We start from the raw sequence: 12,469 nt of genomic DNA on the forward strand, positions 1-12,469 counted from the left end.
GATTTCTCTTTTGATTTCTTCATTGACTTAATCATTGTTCAGTAGCATTTTGTTTAATCTCCACATTTTTGTGGCTTTTCTGATTTTCTTCCTGTAAATGATTTCTAGTTTCACACCTTTGTGGTCAGAAAAGATGTTTGGTATTATTTCAATCTTCTTAAATTTAGTGAGACTTGTTTTGTGGCCTAATATGTGATCAGTCTTGGAGAATGTTCCATGTGCATTTGAAAAGAATGAGTATTCTGTGGTTTTTGGATGGAATGTTCTATATATATCTACTAAGTTTATCTGGACTAATATGTTGTTTAAGGCCAACATTTCCTTATTAATCATCCATTTGGATGATCTATCCACTGGTATAAGTGGAGTGCTACAGTCCCCTCCTATAATTGTGTTACTGTCTATTTCTCTTTTTATGTATGTTAATAATTACTCTATATATTTAGGTGCTCCTATTTTGGGTGCATAGATATTTACAAGTTTTATATCCTCTTGTTGGATTGTTCCTTGTATTATTATGTGGTGCCCTTTTCTGTCTCTTGTTACAATTTTTGTTTTAAAGTCTGTTTTGTCTAATATAAGTATTGTTACCCAAGGTTTCTTTTCATTGCCATGTGCATGGAGTATCTTTTTCCATCCCTTCACTTTCAGTTTGTGAATGTCTTTAGGTCTGAAGTGTGTCTCTTGTATGCAGCATATGTATGGGTTTTGGTTTTCTGTCCAATAGGCCACTTATGCCTTTTGATTGGAGCATTTAGTCCACTGACATCTAAAGTAGCTATGGATAAGTATGCACTTACTGCCATTTTGTTCCTTTTTTTCTGGGTGCTTTAGTAGTTCTTCTTTTTTTTCTTTCTTCTTCTCTTGCTCTCTTCTTATGTGGTTTTCTTGTTTGGTGCTCTCTGTGCTTGCTGTATCTGTATGTCTGTTTCCTTCCTTAGGTTAAGAAAGTTTTCAGCTATTATTTATTCAAATAGGTTCTCTGCCCCTTTGTCTCTCTCTTCTCCTTCTGGGACACCCATAATAAGAATGTTAATGCACTTGATATTGTCCCAGAGATCCCTTAGATTGTTCCTGTTCTTTCTAATTCTTTTGTCTTTTATCTGTTAAGCTTGGGTAATTTCCTCTAGTCTTCCATCCAGCTCACACATCCATTATTCTATATCATCTACTCTGGTATTGAGTCCCTCTAGTGAATTTTTCATTTCCAGTATTGTATTCATCATTTCTGATTGGTTCTTTTTTATATTTTCCAGTTCTTTGTTGACATTCTCACTGAGTTCATCCATTCTTCACCCAAGATCAGTGAGCATTCTTATGAATTTTCATTTGAACTCTGTCAGGTCAATTGTTTAATTCTGTTTCATTTAGTTCTTCTTCTGGAGTTTTGTCCTGTTCCCTTACTTTGAACATATTCCTTTGACTCTTTCTCTGTGCTTATATCTATTTACTAGGTAGGTCAGCTATGTCTCCTATCTTGGAGATGTGGCCTTATGTAAGAGATGCCTTATGAGGCCCAGCAGTGTGCTTCCCTCTCATCACTAGTTCCAAATGATCCAGGAGTGACCCCTGTGTGGGCTATGTGTGTCTCGTTGTAGCAGGGTGGCTCTCACTGCAGGTTCCCAGGGAGGCTATTTCATCCCTCTGGACAGGTGGTTGTATGCTCAGCTGCAAGTGGCTGCTATGGAAACTTCAGTCACTTTATTGGGCATGGGGAGCCCCAGCACAGTTGGCTGCAAAGTCTAATAGCACATTCCTTTTGCAGGGTGTCTGTTAAGTGAGTAGGCCCCCAGCGTGTCTGGTTGCTAGGCTCAGGGGCTTACAATTGCTACAGGCCTTTGGGGTGCAAGGCTGTTTTCAGCTCTCTCAGGATTGCAGCTGAGTAGGGCTGGTCCCAGGCAGTGGAGCACCCTATTGTTGCAGGCTTTGGAATGTGAGGCTGATCCCCTGTGGCTGTTTGAGAAGCACAAGTCTTCTGCAGCTGACAAGCCCCACCATCCACAAGTCCACAAACACCTTCAACACAGTCCTGCCCTTTGCATGCACTCCAAACCATTGCAGTGGACCCAATCTCCCTACTGCAGAGGCCCCACACACTCCACCAATGCCCCTCTCAATCCTCTCACTCATCACACATGCCCTGCCCTACAGAAGCAGACCTACTAGCCCCACTGCAGAGGATCCAGGCATCCAGCCTATGCAGGCCCACAGTTGCCTGAGGGCTTGCTGTTGGGTGGGGCTCATCCCTAGGGTGGGCTACTCACTCTTGCTGAGCTGGGTTAAACTTGTGCTCTAGCTGGTGAGGCTGACCCTTGGCTAAGAGGCCAGGGGAAGACCTGCAATGGCATCTGTTAGAGTCTGTGTCAGCATGGCTGTACTAGGTCACAATAATGGCTGCTTCCAACGTATCAGTCCCTGGAAAGTTCTCCTCTCTAGCTAAGGTACTCCCAGAGCCTATTAGGTGAGTCTCTTTTCACCAAAGCAATGTGTACCTTTCTTTCTTGTGATTTTAGGTTGTTTTCTGGAATGAATGAATTTGTGCATGGGCCCTTTAAAAGCCAGTTTGTTTTCCCTTATGTCTGATAGCTTTCCAGGGGATATTCCCCGTTGCAGTTAAGAGCCAGCAAAGCTAGATATTATAACACTCATCTCAGTTTTGAGTCCAAAGCATGCTTATTGCAGTAATGCTCCCCCACTCAGGTCCCTCACTCCTTCAGGGAAGGCTGTGTACCTTGGGATTGCTCCCAGTCAGCCTGAAGTGCTGTGGCTTGCTTTTTTTCTCCCCAGAAAGGAATTTTTGCCTCTTCCACCTCAGTCAGGACCGTCCCTTGTGGTGGGGGTTCTTTTTATCCAGTTTTCAGTTCTCTCTCATGGGTTATTGATCCCAGAGTAGTTGTAAATTTGCTGTGTCCATGGGAGGAGGTGAGTTCAGAGTCCACCTACACTGCCATCTTGACACTCTCCCAATCATTAAATTCTGAGTTGAGCTTAAAAGCTGTAAATCTTCATTGTATTTATAATTACCATGACAAAGAACTAATGTGTCATCTCATGTGACTATCCTCCTGGAGTTTACCTTACCATCCTAAATTAAATAAAAGTATACTTGTTTCAGACCCACACTAATACCCAGAGAGAAAAAAGAATAAACAAAATGCATGTGTGGGTGATAGGTAAATGTGATAAAGGAGGTCAAGTTCTTAAAAGTAATTTATTTCACAAGATCCTTCTATAAATATCTAAGGAAATGCACATAGTCATAACCATCCTTGGTCCACAGGTAGCCTTATAAAATTGAAGCAGTGAGTTAGGGGAAAATCTAATAATAAAAGTAAGCAGGAACCCAGTTACAAAGTCAGTATTTAGAGATAAAAGGAAGCTAAAGAACCACATAGGCCAACTTTTACGTTACACAAACAATGGATCAAAGCCCCAGAAAAATAAGATGATCCACAGGGACCCATGTTTGGTTAGGAGTCAGTACAGTAAGTCTGGAAGTGTTACTCATATTCCAATGTACCTATATATTTTATGTTAGAGTTTGATCTCCAAAATTGTGAAAGGAAAAATCATAAATAGAAGAGTCACAGAAAGTTAATATAAGCAATAATTCATTAGAAGAAGGAAAAAGTGGGGCATGGATGAGGGGAGGAGAGTGCAGATAGACTAAGATTACTGAAGTGAAAGATGCTTGACCAACTTTCCAATCAAAAATCATTATTCTCAATAAACTACACTTATTATTTTCTTACCAAAATATATTTGCTAGCTGACAATGTAGAAAGTCAATAAATGTGTCTATGAAGGGAAGTCAAATATTAAAATAAAATATAAGGAAAAACTGAGGGGCTGTTATAGGACACATGAGACTGAGAAGACATACCAACTAAGTCCTTTATGGAAAAACTGGTGAAATTCCAGGAAAGTCTTTAATTAGTAGTATTGTATCCACATTAGTTTTCCGGTTTTGATAACTGTCATGATATTATGTAAGACGTTACTATTAGGAAAAACTGTGTGAGGGATATATGGAAACTCTGTATTATTTTGCAATTTTTCTATCTCACTAAATAAAAGTAGTTCAATATTAATTTTTAAAAATGTAACAAAGTAAACGAATGTTTTGAGGAATGCATTATTTTTAATATATAGAACATGCCAAAGGCTACATGTAGCATAATCTGTAGGAAAACAGAAGATAGTTAAAATATTTATATTAATGCTGTATTCTATAAAAATTTTGTTACAATGAGCTAAATGAATCCTTACAATTCCACAGCAAAACCATAAAAAAATTTAGTGCAGAATAATTTATCTAAACAAATATATAGTATTGGAACTAGTCAAGGTAGCTATCCAACTAGGCAAGAAAAACAGAATTTGAAGCTATGCAAGAAAATGAGATGTTGATTTTTGAGCCTGGGAAAGTGTGTTACGACAGGGATGTCTTGTGTATATTAACTAAGAATCATAATTAATTTTTTCATTAAAAAATGTTTCAGAAGTTCAAATGAACCATGAGAAATATGTAAAATTTTACAAGATTCCTGAAAAATAGTCAGGAAATCTCATTATAAGAACAATTTCAGTAAACACCAAAACAACTTTTTGGATAATCAAGAAAATAATAATGATGATTGACATTGCACCTTATTTTAGAACAGAAAAAGAATCATTCTTCCATCATTCTTAGTTCTGTTTAGTCAGTTTAATTACTATTTTGAAAGCAATGACAGCCAAGTCAAAGGACCCATTCATCTACAACCAGTAATCCTTGTATAGCTACTATATGCCCCATGCTTTTCTAGTCCCTAAGAATCTATCAATGAATGAAACAAACAAAAATGTCTAAAATCTTGAAGCATACATTATCGTAGTAAGATAACAAATAAGCAAAATATACCCAGGACGAATACTAAAGAGAAAACGTAAGCGGAGAAAGAGGATAAGGATTTGAGCTGTGTACAATTTCGGATGAGGTGGCCAAGAAGGGGTAACTGAGGAGATGGCTTGTAAGCAAAGACCTCTAAGAGGTAAAAGAGAGACATATCATATAGGACATCTGGTGGAAGAGGGTTCCAAACCCAGTAACAATGCATACAAATGCCCTGAGGTGGGACCATGCCCAGGGTGCTCAGGAGATGACAAAGAAAATATTGGAAAGGAGTCACAGGAACACTATGGGTTATATAGCAGAAAACAACTTAAACAAACAGTATTTTTTTTCCCCCTATGAATTTAAAAGTCCTTACATGGAACACTTTTGAGGTGATTACATTTAAAATCCTCATGAACAATAGAGATAAGCAAGTCCTTACAACTTGTGCTTATTTCTAGGGTCTTATTAGGGTCTCATTTCTAGGTATTGGGAGAGGCAGTCCCCAGTGGGCCTTGAATGTCCTTGAACTTTCTTACTGAGTGTGCTGACCTGTAAGGTTTATCTGTTTCCTGATACTGAAGAATTTCTATAGGAAGTCACATAGGCAACTAAATCAAGGGGACCACAGAGGTAACTACTGTGTGACTGTTCACTGCACAAGGCAGGGGGATGGGAAAGCTTGCTGTTTTCTACAGTGTTGGCTGTTTGTTCAAAATGTGCTGATCTCCAGGCCCTGCATTCCTCGGGCTTGCTTAGCAACCATCCGGGCCCATCACATTAGCATCACAACTATGCTGATGCTTATGCTATGTTTGACGTGAATAATAAACTATCCTAAGTGTCATTTTCTCCTTTTCTCCTTTTGGCACCTCTGCAGTTGTGGCAGGTTTACTCCCTGCCATCCTCTTGACTTTGTCTTTGTCTTTGGCTCTATTGACATTTTGGACCTGATAGTTCTTTGTTGTTGAGAGTGTCCTGCAAATTGCACATTTAGCACAACCAGCCTGTATCAACTAGATGCCAGTAGCACCTCCCTCCCCAGTTGTAACAACAAAAAATGATCCCAGATATTAATAAATGCCCTGTGGAAGACAAAATTCCTCCCACTCTGTGAGGTTGGAGTTCCACCTAGAAAGCAAGTGACAGTTCTCAAACTTTTCTTAATCTATCTTGATTTCCCTAAATATGAATTTTCTTGCCCTCAAGTGAAGAGTTATGTGCAATATTGTTTTGGTAAAATTGCATAAGAATACTAAATTAGGTTTCTGTAGTTAGTAGAGTAGTAAATACAAACTACTATACTTTTTTCAAACATGCAATCTCAGAGTGGGTCAAATTTCATTAAAATCCATATATATATATTTATAAAGTACTTTATTTAAAAAGAGAAATGCTAAATATTTCATGGCTAGTCACTGTGACAAATACGTTGGAAATATTTCTCTCAGAATGATAAATTTTCCATGTATATCCTTAGATACCTTCTTAATCTTAAAAAAGTGTACTTTTTGGGTTTTTTTTACCTGAAACAATAGTGAGCTAAATTTTACAATTTGAAATTCCTCTATTTGAGACAAGTTACAAATATCTTAACAGCTAAAATATCAAGGTAACTCTTTCTGACTCAAAATGTGCACATTCTTCTTTAAGGAACAATAAAGAATTATGAAAACTTGTTTTAGTAACAGAGATAAAAGCACTAATTCTAGAGCTAGGAAAACACTGCTATTCTGTGGAGGCAAATGGGCACTAAGCAAAGAAGAAAACAAATGTGTATTAAAATATTTCATACAGTTATCAGACCATTACCGTACCCATTAAATATGCTAATATAAGTACATTCTATTCATTCGAGCTATCTAAATAGTGCATATTACATTAGATGACAGCTAATTTGTTGTTTTATATCTGAAAGACTCAGAGCCAAAATAAATATTTTGATGAGAACTTTGATTCTTTGCAATGCATAGGAATATTGAGGGGAAAATAACGGATACAGAGAAGAGAGAGTTGACAGGTGTTTAAAACAAGGAAGGTCTTAGGTAGTCATCATTTCTTTTCCTTTTTGATGGAGGTAAAAGGTATGAGGACACACAATACAGTTTCCTAGTCTAGGTGTGAGTCTAAAATAAGCCTGGTCTGGGATTAAGAGATACAATATGCTAGTTTGCTGTAGTAAATCTGGGAAATTAATGTAACTTTTACTAAACAATAAAAGATTTTGAATAGTTTAGGGTTATTTTTTCTCTCGTTTAGTCACACATAAAACTTGAATTTTCAAGATATTTTCCAATATATTGTTTCCAAGATATTGTCTGTCTTGTTCACGGTATATCTTCAGGGCTTAGAACATTGCCTATATATAATGTAATCTCAATAAATATTGCTTGTCTGAATAAATATATAAATGAATGACTCACCATCACCTAATAAATAATTGCAATTTTCCTTTCAATGACATACAAAACCTTCTATAACTATTTGCCGCTAACCTGCTTCATAAGCCCCAGGATCCAAGCATCTGTGCTGGATTATGCTACTCTTAACTACTTGATGTGCTGTTGTGGCAAAAATGTGGACTTTGGTGTCAGACAGAAAGTAGCTTCTTTACTTTCATGTTGTCTTCCACTCTAATCTTTATAATAATTTTTATAGTAAGACGTCTTTATTTGGTTATTGTGAAGGTAAAATGAAATAACATACACGGCACCTAGGAACAACAGGACTTAACCAATGTTAGCTCATTTCCCTACTCTCATATGCATATTTTACTTTCGCATCTCTTGGTTATTTTTACTTCTATTGCCTCTCTTTTTTTCCATCTTTTCATTTTCTAACTCCTTCACCTCTTGCAAGGCCAAAAGAATATCTATCTGCTATGCAAATCTTCTCTTATTCTCCCTGTAAAATTTATCTGCCCTCTAAACTCCCTAGGTACTCTATCTGCATCTTATTCCTGACACTTATCACTTACCGCCTTGTTAAATTTACTCAAGTGTGGACATGCTAACTTGCTCATTTGTCTCTGTGAGATATGAGGGCAGGATAGAAGTATGTTTGTGCTTGAAACTCCTAGTAGAGATTAGTATTAAATGCATGATCAATATTTGTAAAATGAAAAAAATGAATGAATGAATGAATATAAGCACTATAAATCTGAGTGAAGGAAAGAAATAACAGTAAATTGAGGATGTATGACTAGCTTATTTGCTCCAGAATGCTGGTGAAGAATATTCTTTATTGTTTCAGTATGCCTATCATTCCAATGTTTTCAGAGAGTGCCAAGTACCTAGAAGAAAAATTAAATCCTTAGTTTAGCTACTGGGTTCTTAAAACTATTCAAATATTTGAAACTGTAGAAAACATTTTGGTTTTTTATAGATACCACCTACAAGTCAAATGAATCAGAGAGAAAATCACACATATGAGCATACCCAGATTTTCACATGGAGATACATCACTTAATGAGGCTAAAGATATATCACACCCCACTGTTTGACATATGCCATCACTACTCTGAGGGGCAATGGAAACAAATTTTGGAGAGTTTTTTACTTAAATAAATACCCTGGATGATAAAAATATTACTACTTGAAAAGTTCTATGCAATGTAAAAAGTCAATAAAAGTAAGATATTTTCCTTCCTTGCCATCCCAATGTTGAATATACTACAGAATTTCGAATGTTAGTAATGTAAGAATAGGTAAATTATATTCAAGAAAGAATAATTCATGTTCTGATACCACAGGGCAGCACCTCTTAATTCAAAGAGGAAGGGAGAAAAAGCCCTCAGATTGGACAGATAGAAAATTCAGTATCAATGTTATAGCAAATGATCTAATATTCCAAGAACATTGTCAAGAATAGGCTAATAAAAAACAGACGTCTTTCCATAATTGTTGCTCATAGTTTGTGACAAGGTATTTGATACATACAATTTTCTAGATCATAGATTATTTTTTCTAAAGAATGTGCTGCTTTCTAATAGTCAACTTTTATCTCATCTGGATTATAGTCCCCAGGATTCCTGGTAGAAAAATGAAATACCTGCTAGGAAAGCTGCTTCTTCTCCCTCTATTTGAATGCTGAAATTAATCTGAATTTCATAGTTGTTCTAGAACATAATTATTGCAGGACTTAACTTATTTTAGAAATGATGGTCTAACCTACTAAATAGCAGGAAGATGACAAGAATATAAATTGGAAGTTGGAGATATTAGTCACAACTCTTTTGTTCACTATCCGTTAGACCTTGGGCAAATGATATATCCCCTCTAGATTCATTTGGCTTCCTATATAAAACTAGAGAATAACATATATATAAAATAATGCCAGCCATTTCTGTATTAAGTACCTACCATGTATTAAGTACCTTATGAACATGATGGCTCCTACCTCAGAGCAACTGAGAAAAATCACTATTCCTATCTTACCGATTTAGTAAACAAAGCTTTGGAGAGGTTACATATCCTGCCCAAGGTTACACAGCTAATAAGTCACGGAGCAGAATTCAAACTTAGACATTCTGACTCCTGCGCCTGCTCATTTAAACTCTGCACTATGTTACTATCTTTAAGGACATTTTTATGTCCAAATTTCTATAACAATTGTTTTGTAATTTTCCTTAGCCTAAGCTAATTTAATAACAGCACAATTAGTGGAGGTATTATGGCATGTTAGAAAGAATATGGCACCTGGAAATTCTGTGATCAGACAAACAAGTTCAAACTCCAGCATAGCATGCAACTAATTGAATTACAAAAAAATATTCCTTAACTCCTTAAGCCCCAGGTCTCTAACTTGTGCAAAAATCACAATATCTCCTACACTCAAGGCTTAGTTTGAGGTCAGAATAAATTATATGAAATGTCTGGTACATACTAGGAGCTTAGTAAATGCTATTTTTACACAACAACAAATATTTTGCCAATTAGATCAGATTTAAATTGGTTTAAAATATCATTTCAAGTATTAAAACCATGAAATTTGTAAAAATAATCATTATTAACTTGGAGGAGCTATATATAATGATGAACATAAAACATTTATATGTATAAAATGTATATCTATCTTATGATGAAATAAAAACTTCAAATTACAGAATTGGAAAACATTACTTAGATATCCGAGATTGATAGTTTCAATAACATGAATTCACTAGTATTTTAAATGTTTGATTCAATATTTTACTTTTAAAATTTTAAAAAAATAATTATGAGACAAAATTGATGTCTTCTTTTTGGCCCATTTTAACTTTGTAATCTTCAAAGTAGTCTCAAAGTGAAACGCTATAGAGGACTTGCCAAAACAATTAACTATTGTGTAGGTCACAAAAATATTGGTCCTGAAGCTATTTTTTTCAAAGCTGATTGTCATGACTGAGAGTAGACAGATGTTTATGAAGATATAGGGCAAAGATTGCAGCACAACCAGCCTGCAATGAGAAGACACACATTTATTTAGAAAAAAGCCCTTATGCAAATATAACAGGAAGAAATTCAATGATATAAAGAATTTGGGGAAGGGATGAGCAGGCAAAGGCAGACTAAACTAAAATAACATCCATCTGAGAGGTAAGATGAAAGTTTAGGGCTGTTCATCTTTTTAAAGAAACTATCCATGTTTGAAGAAACCAACTTATATTAGCATGAACAAAAGTGATCATAGTTTCGCTAGTTGCATTAAAACTCTTTTACATGTTTATCTATGACTGCATCTCTTTGTAGTAGTTATTTTCTTTTAAATTATTATGTAAGATACAAGCACATTTCCCGTTGTATGTGTTTTAAAAGGACAATCAGATGTGAGCAAAATAATTCACACAGCCCTCCCTAGAAGTAATCACTATAAACAGTTCATTAATCTTTTCCAAAAAAATATTTGTATAGCTACATAAATAGGATCATCCTGCCTGCCTAAAATATTTTGCGATTCACTTTGTTTACTTATCAGTTTGACTTGGAGTTTTGTTCATATCAGTATATGGAGCTCTACCTCATGCATTTTAACTGCTACTTAGTATTATTCATAGTAAAAATGCACCATATCTCTTTTGATGGACATTTATGTTGTCGTCAATTTCTTTGTTATTATAAATAATGCTTCTTTTTGAACATGTGTATTACATCAAGAGAATAGATAACCAATAGTGGAATTGTTGGGTTGAACATTATATATAGTTTAATTTTCATACATATTACCATATAATGCTTCAAAACCACTGTAACAATTTACATTTTCCCAAATAGTGTGGGAAATATTTTATTTTCTTATTGTCTCACTAATATTACATATTATTGATCTTTTATTATTATTATTTTTCTTTCTCCCATCCCCACCCCCCCCAGTACATAGTAGTATATGACAGCTGCAGGTCTTTCTAGTTCCTCCATGTGGGAGGCCACCTCAGCATGGCCTGATGAATGGTGCTGAGTCCACACCCAGGATCTGAACTGGCAAACCCTGGACCACCAAAGTAGAGCACATGAACTTAACCACTAAGCCATACAGCTGGCCCCCATTTATTACAATGATGTTTTTTTGGTGAGGAAGATTGGTCCTGAGCCAACATCTGTGCCAATCTTCCTCTATTTCGTATGTGGGATGCCTCATCAGCATGGCCTGATGAGTAGAGTAGGTCTGCACCTGGGATCCAGACCCACAAACCCTGGGCTGCCGAAGCAGAGAGCACCAAACTTAACTACTACACCACCAGGCCAGGCCCAATCTTTTATTTTTTCTAATCTTATAAAGGTGGTAAAAGTCATACTATTGTGTTAATTTACATTTTCATGATTACTCTGATGTTGAGCACCTCTCCATGTGTCTAATAAAGAAATTTGTATCCTTCTATGAATTGCCTTGACAAATACTTTTTAAAATTTTTTTCTTACATTGTCTTTATTCCATAAAATAGTCATTTTTTTCTGTTATAAATATTGTGAATATTTTTGCCTAGTTTATCTTCTGTGTTTTCAATTATTATGTCCTTTGTCATAAAAATATTTTAAATCTTCCTTTTGTATATTATATATATAAATATATATTTTAAAATTCATTTAATGGCTTCCAAGTTTTGTGTCTTGCTTAAGAAAATGTTCCAAATCCCAATATCATTAAAAAAATGAAGTTATTTCACTAATTTTATATTTTTGTGCTCTTTAAGCTTTATTTTTATATGCTTTTTGAGGTAAAATTTTAACTTTATCTTTTTTCTCTAAATTAATAGACACATCCTAATCCAATTTTTGTGTATTCTTGTAAAAAGTATAATTAATGCCAGGGGAGATGGATTGAACTGGATCCATTATTTTTAGTTGACTTCATTATTAAAGCAGTTTAAAGATTGCCTTAAGGCCTTCTCTTCATGTCTTTTAGTTTTTATTAGGACCATAGGGTTCTCCTTTTCAACTCTCATATCTGAAGTTTACCCCTGTGGTGGTGTAGGCTATGGTTTCTTGTGCTCTAGTCAATCTCATCCAATCTCCATTCTAGCTAGGAAATTCTCATTATTTCTGATCACTGATGACAGATGACTTTTCAATTTTTCAGTACTATTATTCATTTATTTGTTAAAAAATATTTTTAAGT

At 35.4% G+C, this 12,469-nt stretch overlaps 1 protein-coding gene across 1 annotated transcript in view; it reads right to left on the minus strand.

The window, feature by feature from the left end:
* Positions 1-12,469, minus strand: part of LRP1B (LDL receptor related protein 1B) — a 1,825,183-nt gene that overhangs the window by 754,221 nt on the left and 1,058,493 nt on the right. The gene's annotated exons all lie outside the window — the stretch shown is intronic.

This window comes from Equus quagga, chromosome 4, assembly GCF_021613505.1.
Source record: "Equus quagga isolate Etosha38 chromosome 4, UCLA_HA_Equagga_1.0, whole genome shotgun sequence".
Taxonomy (NCBI): domain Eukaryota; kingdom Metazoa; phylum Chordata; class Mammalia; order Perissodactyla; family Equidae; genus Equus; species Equus quagga.